Source organism: Accipiter gentilis, chromosome 28 (assembly GCF_929443795.1).
Source record: "Accipiter gentilis chromosome 28, bAccGen1.1, whole genome shotgun sequence".
Classification (NCBI taxonomy): Eukaryota; Metazoa; Chordata; class Aves; order Accipitriformes; family Accipitridae; genus Astur; species Astur gentilis.
The window spans coordinates 15,879,530-15,899,820 of NC_064907.1; the positions used below are offsets into that span (position 1 = coordinate 15,879,530).

Sequence of the window (20,291 nt, forward strand, 5' to 3'; positions counted from 1 at the left end):
AATGGAAAAATTGCTGGTGAAGTCTTTTCTTTTCTTTCTAACATTTTTGTGATAAAGGCTGATTTAAAGTCCATTCCACCACCTAGGTGAGGCTCCAGATACCCGATAGCAAAAGTGCAGCAGTGTGGCTCAGCCAGCTACTTTGCACAGACAAAATCCCTGAGACTGCAAGGTATATTTAACAGAAGCAAACCAAACTAAATAGACTCACTTCTTAAAGGTACTCCAGGTACTCCCTTAGCGACCACCAGCTGTAGCTAATCTGTAAGAGCCTGGAGACCTCTCGCCCAGGGTACCAGTCAGATTTTGCTATTACTCTGTTATGTATGCAACATATACTTTCCAATAAGGCGCATCGCTTAAGATACAGCATCTTTATCGGGCTCTGGCAAAGTGATACCTAGACAGCAGAGCTCTTTCGTGAGAGAAGCGGGAGGCCTGTAAGCGCTTTGATCGGCCAAATGTTCAGAAGGGGAATGAAGCGTGCTTGGTTTACCTGGCTTTGGAAGTGAAGACATAAAGGAGCCTTTCCACATCTCGGCGTGCAAGACGAGTATCCTCCAGTTCCTCCAGGGTGCAAGCCCCTGTTGCCTTGAGCTGCAAAGACCTTTGAGACATCTCCCCTCCCCTGCAGACACCCAGCACCCTCATCCCTGCTGAGAGACATTATGGGAACAGAGGGAGGTGAAGCAGAGCCAGATTAACTGCCTTTCTCGCTGTTTGCGTATGCATCGCAGATTGGAAATGTCACCCCACAAGGCTTTGGAGCACAACCTCCCTCTGCTCCATCGTGTCCCCATTTCTTAACTAACCTGCGAGCAGTAAGGCTCATGGGCTGGCAGTTGAGGTGCCTGCCAATTCAGCAAAGCTGGGACAGAAACCCTCCACGGTGCCAAGCTGGTCCTCGCCCTCCTTATTTCGTTATAAGCAGAAAGGAGGGTAGTGAGATGACATTGCCGCTGAAGTTTGGCGTCAGCAGAGGGGAACTGTATGGGATTGTGCTTGTCTACACCCTGGTTTTCAGACCTTTCAGTCTGAACTCTGAAGTGGCTTTGCCTGGAGGATACAATAAGGAAAGTCAACTCTCTTTCTAGGTTCAGCTGTTACTGGATTTCAGACTGGGGAGATCGGTTTGGTTTAAGCCTGGCTGTGTATTACAGACTCCTGGGCATGTGTGCGTGGTGCTGTATTAGGGATTGTGTCCTCATCTCGTATGGCTTGCAGGGGTCTGCATCCCCCCAATTGCTCCTTTCCTTGTTTATTGCCTTGCCCTCCTCTGCTCTGCCCCTGGCCTTGGGTGCTTGTTCCAACCTGAAAGGGGGTTGTGGTGAGGTGGGTGCTGGTCTCTTCTGTCAGGTGGCTGGAGATAGGACAAGAAGAAATGGCCTCAAGTTGCGGCAGGGGAGGTTTAGGTTGGATATTAGGAAAAATTTCTTTACTGAAAGGGTTGTCAGGCATTGGAACAGGCTGCCCAGGGAAGCGGTTGAGTCACCATCCCTGGAGGGATTAAAAAAGCGCGTAGACAAGGCACTCCAGAACATGGTTTAGTGGGCATGGTTGACGGTTGGACTCGATCTTGAAGCTCTTTTCCAACCTAAATGATTCTGTGATTCTATGGTTGGCTTCTGTGTCCCATCAGTCCTGCCCAAGGGAGCCTGTGACTATCCTTTGGCTGAAGATGAACCCGTCCCATTCACTTTGGTACCTGCTCTCCTCTGGCCACTGCTTTGAGAAAGCTGTTCCTGCCCTTCATCCCCGTGCGGGGGGCTTGCCTCCCACCGTCCCTCGGCACGGCACGTGGCGGGCGCCTACAGCACGAGGAGGTGTGCTCGCTCCCTAAACCCAAAGGTATTAAAATAAGCGCGCCACCTGCAAAAGTACGAATCGGGAAGTAAACACGTTTCCCCTGGAGCCTGCGATACCCTTCGCAGCCTCTGCCCTGCAACCCAGATTTGCACATCCATGTATTTTCCCATCCGTGTATTTTCCCACCGTTTCAGGTGCTCTGCTTTAGGCTCTGCCTCGGCCAGCTCTGCCTTTCCCCTGAGCTGCCAAGCCTGCCCAAAGACCAGGGGCCTTTCTCGGGCCGTGGGAATCGGTCCTGGAGAAGCTCTTGCTGATACGATAGTAGGAGCTGGATGCGGAGGGAGGTTGCTGGAGCCGGTGCAGCCTTGCAGAGCGCGGCGGAGCCAATCGTTGCTGCTAGGGGTGGAGCTGGAGCTCCAGCGGAGCATCGCCCAGCGCCTTCCCAGCACAGTTGGCCTGGGCTGCTGGAAGAGCTGCGTGGGGAGAGAAGAGCCCTGCTCGCAGCTCCGGCGTGCGCCTGCTCCGGCAGCATCGCTGGAGCGGCTCTGGCACGAAGGTACCAACGCATCCCTGGCAGGGCTTGTCGCTTGTTGCTCGAATCTGTTGATTAGAGTTGGAGGAAAGTTTATGGGGAAATGGGGAGCTGTTCAGGGTAGCGTTTGCGGGGGGGAGCAGTGGGAGGGGGAATCTGTGCCGCTCGCTGGGATCGGCTGCCGGATAGGGTTTGATGGCCGCTGCGGAGGGGGAGCCCGTGATGGGGGGTCCAGCCTGTGGCAGGGGGGGCCGGTGCCTGTGCTGGCCGTGTGTCCGTGTTCCCCCCCCCCCCCCCCCCAACCCGTGGCAGGCGCTGGGCGAGGGGGTCCAGCCCCGCATTACAAGGGGTCTTTTCCCAGCCGGTTGTTGGGAACTCAGGGTGCTCTTCCAGAACGCAGGCACCCCCACAGCCCAGTGTGGAGCTGGTGGGGGGGGTCCTAGGGCTGCGGGGTGTGAGCACGGGTGTCTGCAGATGCAGGAAAACGGCCCTATTCTCTCTGTTGCTTGGGAAGTTTGGAGAACTTCCCAACTGGGCACTGCTTAGAGAGGAAAAGCAGGTTTCCAGGGAGGCAGCTGAGCGCAGGGGGCTGGGGGCTGCCGTCCCCGGGGACAGCCCTGACCCGCCTGGCCGCAGCACGGGTGGGAAGGCAGCCGCCAGCCTGCACGACCGCACGGTGCCGGCGAAGGGGGGATCGGGGCTGTGCATCTCCGTGGGGCTGGCTGGCCCCACGTGTTGCGCTGGAGCTGTCCGTGGGTCCGAGAGCCTGAGCAAAAGCTGCCCCTTATGCAGCATGAACGAGGCGACTGCTGGTTTGGGCTGCGTGAAAGATCTCCGGTAACTGGCCCTCGAGCTGTCTGAATTGCTGGCGATCTGTATCCGTCGATTAGGGATACCAGACCTGGGCAGTGCCCCCTCGGTTCCTGATGTTAAACATGCTCCGATGGCTGCCCAAAGGACAGCCAGGCGCTCCTTTTGCCCTCCTCTGCTGTTGAAGTGACCTTAGCGTGCAGCACCGGGTGAAGAAAAAGGTTTGCAAAGCCTTGAGGAGACGGTTAAAAATCACCCGTTTACATTTTCTGCATGAGATTGTGCCGTTGGCTCTCGCATGAGCACGTGCAATCCATCTGCAAAACACAAACAACTGGCTCTGAAATGTAAGAGGTGAGCCCAGGGGAGCAGGGCGATGCTGCTGGAGAGGGGCAGCTTGGAAGGGGGGGATGCGGGGCAGAGGAGTTTCAGCTTTGGGGCTCTCATCATTCCACAGGAAAGGGACAGTGACCTGGAGCATCTCCTGCCACTTCTCCTTGCACTCTGTTGTGACGGGGGGAATGGGAGGGTCTTGATAAACAGTTTTGTAAGAGGTATTTTGATAAAGGTTCTAGACGGTGACTCATCTACTGTAGGAAGGGACAGGAGGGAGGGGCAGTACAGGAGCTCTCTAGAGTGAAAACGGGTCTTTCCCCCCAATTTTATCAGAAGCAGGAGGGCAGGAATCCTTTATTACTCCCAGAGCAGTGTAGACCCATCGATTATAAACCTCCTAATCCCTGTGCCCCTGCACCTGCTTTGGCACCTCCTGAATCGCTTTCCCTGGGGAGGATCCTGCCTCCTGGCTGCATCCTGGGGTGGGACTGTTCCAAAATTCGGCTTGATTTCCACCTCTCCCAATTGATTTTATCTGTTCATTCTTAGTCACTTCTGAGTCACTCCAAATAATTAATCCTTGTCCGCACATAGTGGTTTGCACCCCACTTCTGTGTGTAGCTGGCTGAATTGAGCGGGCATGTTTCAGAAGTCACTTCACTTGGCTCTGAGTTGCACTGTCTGAACTTTCCTCCCGCATCCAACCTTTCCTCCCTCAGGCTTTTCTGCCCTGCTCTGCCCTCTCCTGTGCTGAAAAGCCCAGAGGAAATTGAGTGCTGCTGCATTTCCACTTTCCCAGGTGTGTTATACAGCATATACTACACCCCTGGCAGGCCTCCCTAGCTAGTCACAGCATTGCTGACTAGCCCTTCTTGAAAATGTGTTGTCTAGGTATGGTGATGTTTTGCTGGTATTTGCCTGGTTCTGGTTTATTGGCTGCTTCCAGTTTGGAAAGGAATTGGTGCAGCTGGTTGATCCCTGCTGACTTAGCACCTTGCTCCCAGTAAGCAGCCCACCTTTCTCTCCCTGGGGGATTTATGGCTCGGTGTATGGCACTGCACCACCCGAGTCCCCCTCTTCATGCCCAGAGATTTACCTGGGAATGCCTATGGCCAGCTCTGGTCCAGCTATGGATTTATCATCCCTCCCTGCAGGGGGTTTTTGCTGTTGGGAGGAGGAAAAAGTCCCCAAGCCCACCAGCAAACAGCCCTCATCCCCCCCCATCAGTGATCAAATGTAGACAATAACATTGGGGATTTTTTGAGAGTTATTCCTTTGCAAGAAGCAACTTTTGTCCAAAAGTTGGCATCTTTTCCAGATCCGTGAGTCTTTAATCAGCCCCTTTTTCACTGCAAGGTGTTCTTGAGAGTCGGGAGGGCTCCCAGAAGACCCTCAGAAATTGCTGCAAGGTCTGAGATGGCCAGGCAAGGTCAGGGCTCCTGGGGCTGCTCCTGGCTGCTCCTTGCACTGGGTGGCCCGGGCACTGTCAGATCTGGGTGTCTCGCTTTATCTGGGTTAAGCTCCCAAGGAAAGAGGTGTGACATGAGATCCAGAACTGGTTTGAGAGATCAGAACTGGGCCAATTTCTAGGCCAAAATAGGGCTACTGGTGTTCCCAAGGGTGGATTTGGGTACAGAAACAGATGAAGGTCAAGGCTCCCACCTCTCTCCATTGCACAGCTGAACACATAGGGGGGTCATCTCCCTGACAGCTGCCGGGCAGGTAGCAGGACATATGGAAGCTTTATTATTCCTTACAAAGTGTGAAAAACACCCCTCGCTGACGAGTACTGGAGTTGCATAGTGCAGACGGGGCTGCCCCCGGGAATAGCAGCAGCTTCAGGAAAAGAGGAGGAAGGCTTTCCTCCACGCCATGCCATCCTCTCCTCTGCAGAGAGCATTTACTGTGTTTGCATCCCCTGAAGGAAGGTTTAAAGGGAGCCAGGCTTTGCTCTGTCAGTTTTGCAGCTGTGACCTTCAGGCAGCTTGTGGATGAGAGAGGAGAGGCACTGGCTTAATGGGATGGTGCATCTTTGCCCCTTTGTTTCAGTTCTGCGATTTCTCGGGCGCTTTGTTGGCACCGCGCACGATGTCCCCTGCCCTCCAGGGAATGACGTGCCAAATGCTCCTTTCCAGACTTGCTGGGGTGGCCGAGAGGCGAGCCCAGGCTGTGTGCAGGTCGTGGGGCAGCCGGACCACCCTGGGCTGCTGAAGGCTCCTTGTGCCCTGCCCAGGACGCAGCAGAGACCGATGCCCAAAGGGCATTCTGCTCCCTTCTGCAGCGTACTTGAGCATTTTGGTGAAGTGGGTGCTTATTTATAGGCTTATATACGTGGGTAAGTTTAAAAAGTCAAGAGGAATTAAATACGTAGTTTTCTGGGCTGTGGCTTTTGTGGGAGCTGTGTATAGGAAACACAAAGTGTTTTCCAGGATCGCTTATGCTCCGCTGTCTGCTCCTGCCGGCTCAGCCTGGCTCTTGCACAAGAGCATTTGGGTCTTTGCATTTCTGGTCACCTTGCAACAGACACAGGCGACGATTTCTGTTCTCCCTGCATTTGCACCTTGCTCTGCTGACAGCTGCATTTCTCCTCAGCTCAGAGGTGTGAACGCTTTTACCTGCCACCACCTTCCGCTCCTGCAGAGCAGGAGATGGCATTTTGCAGGGGACTGTGGGGGGAGCCATGCCATTCGCTTCTTCATTTATTAATTAGAAAGAAAGTAAGTTGCAGAGAGATCAGATTTTTGAGAAAGACCCAGAGCTCCAAAATGCTCCCAGAGGATAGATCCCTAATTGCTCTCTAATTGCATTAGAGTTTAATTTGTTGTTGTTTTTACTGTAATGTTCCCATTTTTCTCGACAGTTTGCTTTGTTCCATTAACTAGAAATGGCTGGAGATGAATATTCTCAATATTAAAACTTGCCTGTCGTGCAATGCTTGACAGCTTTTAGGCCTTTATCGCGCTGGCAGGAGATGCTGGTGGCTTAACCTGCGTTGGCCGTCAGGCTCCCTGCGCGGGGGAATTCACGCGCGTGGCGCAGCGTTTGCCCCATGACAGCGTTTTACCCGTACGTACGAGGTTTGCTCCTGGGAGTTTTTTGCAAGATGCTGCAAATCTGGTGATGCCAAGTCAAGGCTCCAGCCTGGAAGGTGTTACCGCAGGGACCCGCGCAGGTGGTCGCTGGCTGGGCACCACTGCTGGGCACCCGGGTGGATGGGACGGCTCGTGGGGTGCTGCCCTCGTGCCGGGCAGATGTGGTTGAGCGGAGGACGGGGATGAGATGGGAGGGAGAGGGCTCGCACGGGCTGCGAGGGGCTTGCTCTCGAGCTGGGCGTCGCTTTCGGAGGGAGGCAGTGGGAGAGCACCCTGTCCTGCCTCGGGGGGTGCGTTGGCTCCAGCCCCGTCTCCCCTCAGCACCTGTGGGAAGAGGGGGAAATCGGGAGGCGAGTAGGGGTTGCTGTCCTCCTTCCAGCGTGTGACAAAAAGCTGAGCCGAGCTCGTCCCAGAGTGGCTCGTGAGCAGCAGCACTTCAAAGGGCTCGTTTAATCCATTTCTCCAGAGCACAGAGGGGAAGCAGGTCTGGAAATGCAACCAGAAAGCTTCAAAAATGGCTTTCGGGAGCTTCATTTGGAAAGCAACAGGGAAGAAGAGTAGCGTTCCTCTTGATTCCAAAGCAGAAATATATTTATTTTGCCTTGTTAAAGGGGATATAAGGTAGAAGATACAGTTAAGCTCGGACCTGCTTCTTGCCAATTCATGTTTGTTGGTGAAACAAATCCACGAGGTGGGAGAGTATAAATAAACCTTTCCAGTAGGTCAGCCTCTGCACTTGAGGTGTCACCTGTCTCCCCCTCTGATCTACTTATATATCATATACGTGTTACTTGCGTGGGTGTCGCACAGGGTACCCGAACAAGGCCCTGACTGCCCGTGAGCTGGGTGGGCTGGAGCTGCGCACGTGGCTCTCAAAAAGCCGTATCGACGCTAGGAGACGCAGGGAAGTGTGCTGTGACCTTAAAACTGCTCCTAAATTTGATCCAGCCGCTTAAAAACAGTGGGTGGACTTGGTGGCAAAGTGAGACATTGGTATTTAAAGCTGTCTTGAAGGATACAGCCACAGACATGACACCCAGCAGCTAACTGCAAATGAGGCACACACTGGTTTCAAAATTACATAAAGAAAAAGGGAAAAGCTCTGAGAGCTGGATCTGCAGCACCCAGAGTGGCTTGTTGGAAACCTCAGGAACAGGGTGGAATTGAACACCCGCTGCTTTTGAAGCCTTAAATTAATTGGTTAAACTCCCTGTTGTATGGGATGCTGTGCAAGCTCCTCTATTATTTGAAATATAATAAGCACATGTGAGCTTGATGGTATTAGTGAGAAAGGTAGAAACTCGCGTGGTCTCTGTGCACAGCTAAGGTGTTCAGGCTGGCACGGCGCCGGTGCAGCGTGGCCAGCCCCAGCCCTGGGTTTTGGTCCAGATCGTGGTGTGGAGGTGCTGCCCATCTTGCCCGTGCCTTGAAAGGCTCTGGGGCCCATGGACGCGCCCGCACGCTCTTGGTGAAGAAGCGGGAGACTGGAATGATTAGTGGGATTTTACCTTCCCACCATGAAAGAAAAAAAAAAAAAAGTCAAAAAGTTCGTGTGTGCATGCACGTGCCCCCGGCGTGTCGGATGGCTGAGCAGGCTCTGCAGTCGGGTCTCACCATAGCGGAGTGGCCGTGGATCCGGCGTGGTTCTTTTGCAGCCCTGGCTCCTGCCACGGCCACGCTGGGAATCGCGGCAGACTACACGCGGTGCTCACGAGTGGTGCCCGCAGTCAGAGCCAGGCTGAACCCCGGAGCGTTTTCGCCTGCTCTCAGCCGTAACCGTGCATCGCAGGACGCTGGTGTCTTCCACATCCACGGTTACCACCTCTTGGAGCTTTACAGAGTCCTGGCTTCGGTGACGGCATGTGGCAGAGAGAGAGAGAGTTTAGCTTGACTTGAACTAAAAGCTAATTAATTTTGTGCTTTCCATCCTACAATGTCACCGGTGAAAGCATCGAGATGATAACTGTGGATCCAACTGCTCATTTGAAAATATTGAGCGATGACACAAGTGTATGACAATATTACTTCCTGCCACCAGAGATGCTTCAACGATACTACTAATTGTAGCAATAATTAATCCGTCTAATTTTCAAGCACGCGGCTGTAGTTCACAGAAGTCTGGCAGGGATGGGAGCCACGCAGAGTGCGGGGACCTGTTATTTTCTCTCTTTAATTGTCAGATATTTTTACTGCAATTTCAGCTTGCCGTGCTGAGGTGAAGAGGCGCCGGGCTGTGCCCCCGCCATGATCTGCCCTCACCCACTCCTGGGGGCCCTGGGTCCTCCCGGCACAGGGTGGGGGTTCACGGGGGATCACCCACGTGTGGGGACGGGGCAGTGCTTGGACGGGGTGTCAAGACAGAAGGACGCGAGAAGCCCATTTGTAGCGTGCGGCTCCAACACCGGGCAAGAAATGACACTGCAAAGCAGGATGGAGCCGAGTTTTCAGTGCTGTCTACAGTTATCGTCACTAATTTGTATTTATGGAACTCTTCAGGAGTTTCACAGTCTCTTTCTGCAATGCAGGCTGGTTTGTATTTCAGGCTTTTTCAAATTACCAAGCTCTGTTATGGTTGCAGAGGGAGCTCTGTCGCTGTTTGTGCTGAGGAGGTCGTGGGGCTGTTTCGTATCATCTCTGCCAGTTGATGCAGATCATGGTGAACCCCTTTACGTTCAGTCTTTTTAGGAATGAGCCCTGGTTTAATGAGCATTTAATTCTCATCTGGCTCTGATCGTACCAGGTGATGCTTTACTTTGGCAATTTGGTGTTACCTGGTGGATGCTTTCCTGTTTCTCCAAATCCTCTACTGCGAGGTCTAGACCTCTTTGCTTCTAGTAGGTGGTATAGCTGAGATGTCTCTTCGGTCTGCTTTTTTTGGAGAAGTCTGCGCCTTTTCAGGAGTTTGGAATCTGTGTGCGCATGATGCAAAGGTATTTTCCTGCCCCTACCCAAAGCACAGGGATTTTTTTGGTTTTGCAGAACATACGAAAAGCATTTTTCAGCCTCGTTTCCTCTCTAGCCAGAAAGGAAGGCTGGTGGCCAGGACTGAAGGATAACTTACAAGCCCCACTTTGAAAACTGATATTGTATGAAACACATTAACTTGTTTTAATGCTTTTCTATTGCTTCTCAGTACCACAAGGTTGCCTAATAAATACTGTAGGAATAGGAGTCCCCGGACTATGCAGAGAGAGGGAGAACTTTCCAAGCCCTGGAGTCAGAGCCGGTCTTTGAAAAGAGCAGCCGGTGCCCAGCCTGGAGCGTGCCCGGCTCCAGCCCTTCTGCAATGGCAGTCTGATTTCTCACTGACAAAAATAGACTAGTTTGCGTTTCTGGAGACCCTTTCACATGCGAAGCTGGAGCACTACAATGGGCATTGATGAACCATTTCTCATTGCTCATCTGTTAGTAAGGGACAGAACAGTGTTGCGTTTGTGATTTTGTTTTTTTTTTTCCAGAGGGGAAAATGAAGCATGAATTATCCAAGTGTCTTGCTGAAATGCTCCCAAATACAAGGCAGGTATGACATAAAAGTCCAGCATGCTTCTGCTCCGTGTGGATGAGCATAGGAGATGCTCCTGCTTCTTAGAAGAGAATGAATGCAAACAAAAGAAGGGTTGCGTTTTTTCTTTTTTAAATCGAGGATGGGCAAAGAAAAGGCTGTAGGAGGGATGTAAATGTTTTATGTTTTACTTAAGACAAAGCTCCTTGTTGTTTGCTGTTGCACACAAAACTAATTGACAAATTACACGATAATATGAAGAAGTTTAACGAAATCTGCTGATACCCTGTAGAGGATGGGGAATTTGGATGTGCAATTAAATTAGGCCAGGGGCTTAGCTGCTCCATGCTAACTAGGGGACTTAGACACAAAGCATTTGCATTCCTGGTGTCTTGTTTCTAAATCATTTCATTGACTACAAAAAACTCTGCTCTAGCAGGGGAGCTGTAGCTGAAGGGAACAGAGTCCATCAATCATTACAAGTAAGGAGGGTTCCTGGCCAACACTGCTTGGCTGCCTCAGGGAGACCTGGACTCCTATAAATCCTCACCGGGTGGCACGCGGTGAGGCAGCTCCAGCTGGCAAATATCGGGAGCTCGGATAGCGGTGAGGATAACCGAGAGCATCTCTGCTTCTGCTGTCACTAACTTCGTTAACCTTTGCTGGGCAGGGAGCTTTTAGTGCTGTCAGCAAGCAAGCAGTGACGTTAAACTGGTTTGGGTTTAGTGCTGTTGAGGCTGCAGCTGGTTTTGGTAAAGAGGTGCTGTAGCTTAGCCACCTGGACCAGCATACAGGCTTTTATCAAGGAATCCAGTATTAAAATAATCTCCCATCAGCAATGGACAGATCTGTTCTCTGAAGACTTCTTCTAAGCTCGTTGCCACCTTACATGGCTTTGCCTCTTGGGTTTCCGAGCTGAAGCTGATGGGGAATGACAAGCCCTGATTATGCAAAGTACCAGAGGCTACGAGCTGCAGGCACGGGATTCAGCTTGACTCGCTTCCTCCTGGTTTGTACGTTATTAGGGAGCCACAGGAAAAAGTAGGTCCTGCTTATCCAAAAATAAATGTGGCGTCCTGATTGTAATTGCGGAGAAAGGCTGGGCGGGAGCCGCTCGCCGCCTTCTCCCCCCCACGTCGGCTCCTGCCGCGGCTCAGCCCCGGCACCAACCCGTGGGGCAAGGACCGGAGCAGGGCAGCAGCAACCCCCCGAATTTCGGGATGCCTGCAGCCTGACAGCGTGGACTGGGCTCTGGGGAGCCTTAGAGACTATTTCTGCCTCTTTTTTTTTTTTTTTCTTTTTGTGAGAAACCACCGTTTCCATAGCAACCCACGAGCATCACATGGTAACCCTGGCTCCGCAGCATGGGAGCTCGTAAGGCGCCTCGCTGTACCCCGTGTTCCCGGCCCCGCGACGCCCCGACGCTTGCCGGGGTCCCTGGGGGGGGATGTGGGTCTCCGGAGGGGTGCAGGGTCTTTGGGGAACGTGGGTGCCTGGAGCTTGTGGCTGGGGACACGGCGAGAGCTGCCAAAAATGCATCCCTGGGGGGGCAGGGGTGGGAAGAAGTGCGGAGAGGGGAGCAGTGGGAGGATTTAAAAGGGGAGGTGACAGGAGGGAAAGGATGGGTGCCAGGGCTTCGTGCCAGGCTGTGTCGGACCAGGCTTCTTCCCCAGGTTGGGCTTGGCGGGGGTTTAGCGGAGGGGAACCTGTTTCTGCAGGGAGATGCCAGCGGCAGAGACGTCCCAGGCCAGGGTACCTGGTTCTTGCCTGTTCCAGCTCCCCTCTGCCGTCGGACTTCATCAACCCCTCCATCTCAGAGTGCAGCCTCTGCCGAAGCCTGCACGGGTCTGGTTTAGCCCCTTCTTTTAGGAGGTTTCTGGGCTGTCCCTGCTGCTAAGGGGCCAAGCCGTGCCACCCAGCTGCGCTGGAGCGAGTGCCGGAGCCCCCTCCTTGAAGCGTGCAGGATGCAGAATTGATGCCCTGAGGCACGAAATGTGATTGCTCTTCGTTCAGTTCCTACAAACTTTATTAAAACAGTCACAATATATCAATTTCCTTTTAAAAATGTATTTTTACCCAAGTCAGCACATGTTTGCAATTAAATCCTGCCGCACGGTGTAGCGTGAATAATTAGAAAAATGCATGTGTATAACCGGATACGTGAATTTGTAGGGAAGGGATGCTGCCACTCTCAAAATTGCAGTGTAGCTCCCTTTAAACTTGGCAGCATGCTTCCTTCATCACCCCCGAGGCAATTTGTGGCAGGGAGGGCTTGTTCTCTGCTGCACAAACAGGTCTTGCCTTTGCTCTCTAAATCTACGCGCCTGTAATTTCCTCGGCTCTGCCCTTTGTTCCAATCTCAGACAGGCAGTAGGTCAAAAAGGCACCAGCTGGATTTTACTGCTGTGCATAAGCTTGCGTCTCTGTCGTTTGCTCCTGTGCCAAGCGGGTGCTGTGCTGTGTGGCGCGGTGCTGGTCAAGGGATGCGGAGCATCCCGCACACCTGGAGCCTTGGCCTTGCTGCTTTTCTGTCTGGAAGGCATCATCTGTCCCTCGTGGCTTCTCTCTGGCCAGAAAGCACTGTTTTTCCTAACACGTTGATAATTTTTTTTTATTTCTTCCTTGGTTTTGCTATTTATAAACGGTACCTCGGTGATGCCTGTGAGGAGGTGGGAACATCTGGCAGCTCCCCTCCCGCCCTGCTCATGAGTCTCTGTGGAATTCAGCAAGACGTCCCTGGTGAGATCCTGCTCCTGTGGCTGAATTCCACGCAGAGGAGCGTGCAAGCGGTCCCTCCTTTCCCTGCGCCCGCTCTCGTGGTCCCACGGGCCGTTTCTCTCCCCTTGCATGGAGCAGGACAGCACTCTCCCGGTGTGGGGGAACGAGCACCGATGCAGGCACTCTCCCCTCCACAGCGTGAGAGCTGCGAGGCTCCTTTCAAAAGCATCATCTCCGTCCATTGAGGGGACCCTGTTGCTGTCCGAGTGTCCCTTTCTTAGTCCTGCTAAGTAGCGCGAAGTTGGGCATTTGGGATGCTGGGGTTGAGGCTCGTCTGCACTGAGGCTCCGTCTCCTCCGTGTTGCTCTCTGCAGCCTCTCCTCTGTGTTTTGACACATGCAGCAGACACGTGCGGGATCTCTCCTGCTCCCCAGCTCATGCCATACACAATCTTGTTCTGATTTTCAAGGCTCCAATAAAGCGTGTCAAAATGCATCAAAGGCTGAATGCAGTACTGAAGCAAATTGACTCTGGGGAGGATTTCAGGAAAGGAGGGGGTAGGGAGATGGCAGATAAACCCCAAACCAAAGGAGGATTGCAGGCAAGGTGAAGCGTGGCAGAGGCGGCAGATGTGCAGCACAGCTGGAGGGACGTGGAGCATCTCTTGGTTTGGCAGGAGAACAGGAAAAACTGAAAATAGCACACGCATCTTCTGAAGGTGTGGCTCGTAGTGAGCTTTTCATGGGTAAGGACACTGCCAGCATCACCTCTGGGATGCAGGATCATCTGGGCTCCGTTACATCGCTCACTGGCGAGGGCCCTGTCCCACCTCTGCAGAGGGAGAGCAAGTAAATTCAGGTGCTGGTACCGGTGGAGACCCCAGATCCTGCGGCTGTGAATTTGGCCCCTTGCACCAGGCTCAGGGTGGGCTGCACAAGCTGCAGTTGTTGCTGTGGGACAGGGCGTCCCGTTCTGTCTTCTCCTTGATGTTCTTCCCTGGGGAAAGCTGGCAGTCCGGTGCTGCTCTGATGAGCTGCTCTTTTTTTCTTGGTAGCCGGCGGGTGCTCTCTGTGCTGAGAGCCTGTTGTGGTCTCCAGCGCCTGGAGCGCTCCTTTCTCAAGGCGAGAAAAGCAGAAGGAGAATTGCACTCGTGGAACAGGCTCAACCATCCATCATGCTGATAGTGCTGGGAAATAAGGCACTTCAAAAGGCAGTATTTTGCATTTCTTCAGATGCTTTGTTGTAAGTGCAGTGACAGAGTTGCTGAAAGCACATTAATTATTAGTAAAGACTTTTTTTTTTTATTGCAAGACAAATTAAACAACAGAAGAAAACAGGAAGTGTTACACGAGATGTTAATCCACGGGAGAGTGACAGCAGCAAAAGCCGCAAATAATTCATAACATGAAAATCAGGACATTTAATTTTTGGCTTCTTGTTTGCATTTGGCATTCATGCACATGCTCAGTTGCCACTTCTCTAGTGCTCCAATACGGAGGGTTTGGAAGCTGTTAATTCTGGGAAAGGTGATTAAGGCCCTTGAGAGTAAATTGGATAAGGGACCACAATTTTTTTCTTTCCCCTTAACTGGAAGAAACTGAGCTGCTGATGTCAGTGCTTTATCATATAGTGCTCCTTGTCCTTGATTGTACAATAGGAAAAATGAACCTGTGCAGAAATTCCTGGTGCATCACAGCAAGGAGGTGATTGAACGAACACCTCGGTGGCAAGGTGATCGAACACCTCCGCGGGGCAGCCCCGGCACAGGGCAAAGCACGCTGGTGTGTGCCCAGCACCACGGGTGGGCCAGACTGGGGGGCTGATGTGCCCCAAGGTTTCAGATACGCTGGTGCAAAGGCAGTTTTTCTTGTATCGGCTGATGATCTCGGTGTGGCTGCTCTGGGTCCGTGCACACGTGGGTGGGATTTTGCCCGAGTGTCGTCGCAGGCAGGGAAGTGGGTCTGAGCTGTGTCGGGGCGAGCAGCCCTGCACAGAGGGGATGCTCCCCTAAACCTGTGTTTAGGGTGGGCTAGTGGGGAAATCTGGCACTGAGAAGCAGTGATTTTAAAAAAAAAATAATTAAAAGAAGTTCAATCAGAAAGGCAGGAACGTAGCTGGAAGCAACCAGTGGGAGGCATGGCCAGCGGGGACGGTGGAAGCAGTTTCTTTCCCGCGGGTGCCGGCGCTTTTGGCGGAGCGCGGCGAGGCAGTGGCCAAAGCGGGACAGACGGGCTCAGCTCTCCCGCTCGCCTTTGGATGTGTTGCACAGGTCGTTGCCACCTTCTGCTCCACGTTCTCTGGGGCCTCGGCTGGGTGAGGAAGAGGTCGGGTGTGCGGCTCTGCGGTCGCGGCAGCCGAGTCGGCAACTTCTGGGATGTCTGCCTGTAACTTTTATCCTTGTACCTGAGGCATGTGTTGTAAAGTTTAGTCAGCGGTTACCCGGGGACTTAGCTCTGATCTCAGATTTAGATCCTTCATTCGCTGTCTCCATTTACCACGTCCCCTCCTGAGCTGTTGCTCTAAGTGCCGTGGGATCTGCCGGCGCGGGCGCTTGCAAGTAGCGCAGGAGGAGCGCTTGGAAAAGCTGCAAGCCGTCTGCTTCTGACAACAGGCTGGTTAGGCGAGGGATGGTTCTGCGTTTTCAAACTCCCTACCCTGATATGACACGAAGTTGTCTGCAGCTTCTCGGGGTTTTCATGGTTTTCTACTTATTGTTGAAAACCAGAAATAATTGACAGTGAACAGTACCAAGGTTAGTCTGTGAAGTGATATAAAAGGCAAAACTTGGAAGTGGAAAAACTCTGTCTTGTTCATGTTTGTCATGTACTCTGGAACTCTTGCTACCAGTTGTGAATTTCCTATTATTAAAAGAACTTCTTTTCCTATTCCCTGAGCTCATTGCTCAAAAAAAGGGGGCGATGAACTTGATAACAGGGGGTATACAACAATAAAAATAGAGGCGGCTTGCTGAGGGAAGATTGCCGGAAAGGAGATTACAACAGTATTTATCAGAAACATGATGGGAAGTATTCACTAGCAACGACTGCAGATTGTGCTTCTGCTCCTGCCTCGTGAGTGAGGACCCCAAGGGCTGTCGCAACGGCAAAGGGCTGCTGCAACTCGCACCCGTCCAGCTGGTGTTCTAGCCCTGAGGTCCTGTAGAAGTTTTACTGTCCTGGCTGGCTCTGGATTGGAAAAACATTTATTGCAGGTGCACTTCCACCTCTCTTCTTTGTGACAGGTATATGTTTGCCATGTCTGGTGGGATTCAGCTGGTGCAAAGCATATCCTTAAAAAGGAATTTGGCTCTGAATGTCTCTGATGTTAATATGTGCGTTGCTGTCCTCTAGAATTTAATGCAACTTAGTTAGCATCTTTCTAGCAGTTGCCAAAAAACTGGAGTCAGCCCCATCAAATTGATTTTCATTAAGCTGTTATAGTCACTGAAACTGCTGAGAAGAATCGTAGCCATATGGCACAAGGTATTTAAAATGAAGTCTCTTATGACACAGTTTGCCATTCCTGGAGATGCTGAGCTGATATGTGCAGAGGTTAGTGATCTCAAGCAGGGAGGGGGACCTCGACATTTGAATGCCAGCACAAGAGGCAATAATAAACCCCACTGAAAGGAGACAAAGGGATCGATGTTTGTGGTGGAGGCCCCACCGTTTGTGCCCCACCTGAGGAGGAGAAGACCAAGAGTTTTGATATTTAGACCTTGATGTGCAGACCAAGCGCTTCTGCTCAGCGGAACGGTCTCAGTTCTGCTGGTAAGGCTGCGAGTCACGCGTTAATTCTTCAACTCTCAGCAAGAAAAGCCTCTGAGAGCATGCAGGGAACACGTCCCTCCTTGCTCAGCATCTGCGGTTCTCCTCGGGCGTCCTGGAAGCGCGCGGTGCTTTACAGTGGTGGACACGCTGAAGGCTGATGGCTGGCCGTGGAGAAAACCCCTCCTTTCCACTCTGCTTTTTGACAAAGATGAGCTGCGTAGTGAGGATCAGCCAAAGGCTAGTCAGTTCTAGGAGCTGTTTAGGCACTTGTAGGCAGGGAGAGTCGGAGTAGAATTAAGTGATTAGAAATATATAAATAGGAATTGCTTATGAACTCCCTTTATGACACTTGCAGGCAGAAGAAGTTAATAAATCACTGCTAGGATTGACCCACAAAGCAATAATGCAGAATGTATCTGAGACAAGACAAAATGGGGGGGGGGAAAGGGAGCTTTTCTGGAGCGGGAGTAAAGCACTGTTTTTAGGTCAGGTACTCACACAACAAAGCTGTTTTTCTTTTCCCAGGGCTTCATGTCTGGAGCCTGCCTCTTGCTGCAGAGGGGAGCCCTTGCAGTTATGCACAGATGCCATCAGCCGGCCACCTGCGGTTGCCTCGCTGCGGTTACAGCATCTCTGTACCAGTCCCTTTGTAGAAAGCAGACAGGTCCCTCGTTTTGGTTTGTGCATCGTTAACAGGGTCTCTGCATAGATCACCAGGGAAATATCAGCCCTGCACCTTTCTTGTGGTCTGCGCGCAAGAGCAGCCGGTGGCACCGTGGGGACCGTGGCAGTGAGAGAGCCTGTTTTTAAAACACGTGGCGTGGAGATGCGTGTGCACGCATTCATTTCACTGCATATTACCTTGACATCCTTTTGAGGTACTGCTCTGGCGTGTTATCGTAGAAAGGAAAATAGAAGAGTAGAGAAAAAAAACGTGTTTTAAGAAAAATAAAGGAACCAGCTAACAGCCACCAAACATAAAAGTTCTATTCAGAGCCAGCAGGTTGCACCAGCTGAGTTTAAGGTGTCAGTCCTCAGGGAGGGACTCTGGGCAGTAAGGCTGTATGGGGGCTCTCCAGCAGCAGAGAGACAATTCGGAGGCTACTGAGAAGGGGAAGAGACTTTGCTCTTCTCTTGCATTTATTTGGGACAGGTAAAAGTCTGTTTTCTCAAGTCAATAGCTGGTACTTGAGTTTAAACTTGTTCTCAGGCTGTCTAGGTTTTTAGAGGCAGCTTTGCAAGGGTGAGTTGTATAAATGGGTGCTGGTAGTGGATTGCTTGTGTGGAAATCTTCCTTGCTAAGGTGAATCTATTATTTTTGTCAAACCCTTCGTAATAAATTTTGCCCAAAGCAGTTATTGTTACCAGAGCTTTCTAATTATTTTAAGTAGCCAAGCTTACATATGCTTGAATCCTCTCTACCGTTTAGCCTAATATATTCATGCAAAAGCATGAAGGAGGCTTTGCTTCCATTTATTCTCCTGTTCCGCCTAATCCCCATCCCTCACTCCTCTGCCTTGCCGTCCTTTTCATCACTATTAAAAAGCAATGCATGCAAAACCAAGCGGTGAAACCCTCTGCCAGGATCCTAAGCATGAGGAGGACGCTCAGTTACATTTCTGCTCCCTGAAAAGGGGACTCTGCCATCCCATGAGCTTTAGCAATCCTGGGCTTGCTGTGCTTCCCGGGCGAAGGCAGCCCAGAGCTGCTCCTTTGCTGAGATGCAGCTTGTGCTCCCGAGTCAAAGCAGAGTCATTGCCAGGTGCCAGCGCTGGCCGAGAGCTGCCAAGTGACCTTAGCCAAGGGCCCGGGGCAGCAGCAGGGCTTGGGTGCTGCTGCCAAAGGGGACGAGCTGTGGTGTGGTGAGAAGTCATTAAAACTCTGCTTTCCGTGGCCGCGTACAGCAGAGTGGGACCGGCCAGTACTGGAGTCCCCTGCAGGGACAGCGCACTGGGGATGCTCCTGTCGCGTGTAGTCTGTAACTGTGCTCTCCATGCATTCATTACTTGAGGGTCTGCCACTCCAGAGGGACTTTATTAGGTAACTTGAATAGTTATACATGAATCATGCTGCATAACATTCACGTTGCCAGCATAATAACTGTATTGACCTGTTGTGATGCATTACATCCTTGTGTAGTAACAATGGCATATAAAACCTAACAGGCAATATTGAGGCTAACAAATCCTATACCTGTATCAGAAGTTACTGCTTAGAGAAAAGACGTTAAATCCTGTTCCTGGATAAGCCTGTTTAGCCCCTGCTGCTATAGAGGGGGGACAGAGAACTCCATTTGTATGCACATATGTTAGAGGCAGAATAGACTTGGGATCTGTTATCAGAGCATGAAGGGCTAAGCTAATACTGAGCAGCTTTTGATTTACTCTGATTTTTGCAATGAGAGTTTATACTGTGGGCATGGCAAACTGCATGCAAATGAAGGCAATATTACCTGCCTCTGTCTTGGTTGCTGGATTGAGGTTTAATGAGATTCTTTGGTTTGCTTTATGTCAATCTGCTGTATTTAAGTGAGATTTCTTCCCCCCGCTTTATTTTGCCTTTGATGCAATTTTGCAACGCTTCTTGTACTCCTAAAAGCGTCTTTTGGTGTCTTTGAAAGTTTCTTAATGCAGCATTCTCTAGACAGAGTAAATGAAGATTAAACCTAGGGAGATAGCAAGAGAAAACAAGCAAGTGTCTGCAGAATCAGAGAGCAAGGGCGCCAGGAGAGGAGCTCTGAGATTTGTGTCTTTTGTCTGCTAGACCATGAATACCCAAATAAACCTTTTCCTGGAGCTGGGGGCGAGTTGGTCTCTCCAGGCTGGGAGCCTCTGGTGTCGACTCAGCTGCTTGTTTTCATAAAACGTGCAGGGATCTTAATGCTTGTGAGACTGCAATACGTTTGGGGGTTCGGTGCAACCACCTGGAGTGCAGCAGCTCCCGCTGAGGGCTGGCAGGCAGACGTGCACAGAAAACCTCATTCCCCGAGCCCGAGGGCTCGGGCACTGTCGGCCCAGGACGGCATCGCGGGGGTCTGAGACGTCCCCAGCCCCGAGGCGGAGCCAGTGCTGCCCCGAGCTCCGCTGCGCAGCCCAGCAAGGACAGGTCTTTCTGCACCCGATTGGTTTTCTGCTAATGAGATCTCATAACTTTTTCATTTCCATGTTGTTTTTCTTCCTAATCAGTGGAATAAACTCTAAAAACTGTATTATCAGTCTTCATTATGCCCAGGTTTGTTATAATTGTGAATTAATAGACTTTATTGTGGCATTAGTCAGAAGGAACTGGCCTTTATTTTTTGTCTTGAATCGTGCTGGGGTTTTTTTGTTTGTTTTTAACTACCCTGTCTATGAAGCTACTTCTGGTGTTTTCTGGCTCTGCCTGGGTTCAGTCTTTTGAAAGCTTCAACCTTCCTGATATGCACCTTGGTTATCAATTCAGAGTTGGATACCTGCAATTGCTTGCATAACGAGGAAGGTGTGAACAGAGAACTAAAGTATTCCTGTGAAGCAGATCACTCGGCGAGCTGTTTTTGTAAGTGCAAGCGTCCTTGTTGGAAGTTGTGGGGAATGCACGAATATTTAAACAGCTGCCTGAGAACAGCACAGCCCCGTAAATCACTCAAGCAATTTCCTTCCATGTCTAAATTGAGAAATATAGCAGAGCACCCTTCCAGCTTAAAACCACCTTACTGCAGGTTGTAATGATGTTTGTGTTTTATAGAA

General features: G+C 51.4%; 1 protein-coding gene across 2 annotated transcripts in view; it reads left to right on the forward strand.

The window, feature by feature from the left end:
* Nucleotides 1-2,265: 2,265 nt before the first annotated feature.
* The window catches only part of ZMAT4 (zinc finger matrin-type 4), a 68,752-nt gene continuing 50,726 nt past the window's right edge, over nucleotides 2,266-20,291 (forward strand). For both annotated transcript variants that reach the window (XM_049831281.1, XM_049831282.1), the window contains exon 1: nucleotides 2,266-2,362. The gene's annotated coding sequence lies outside the window, so the exon portion shown is untranslated. The remainder of the gene's footprint in view (nucleotides 2,363-20,291) is intronic.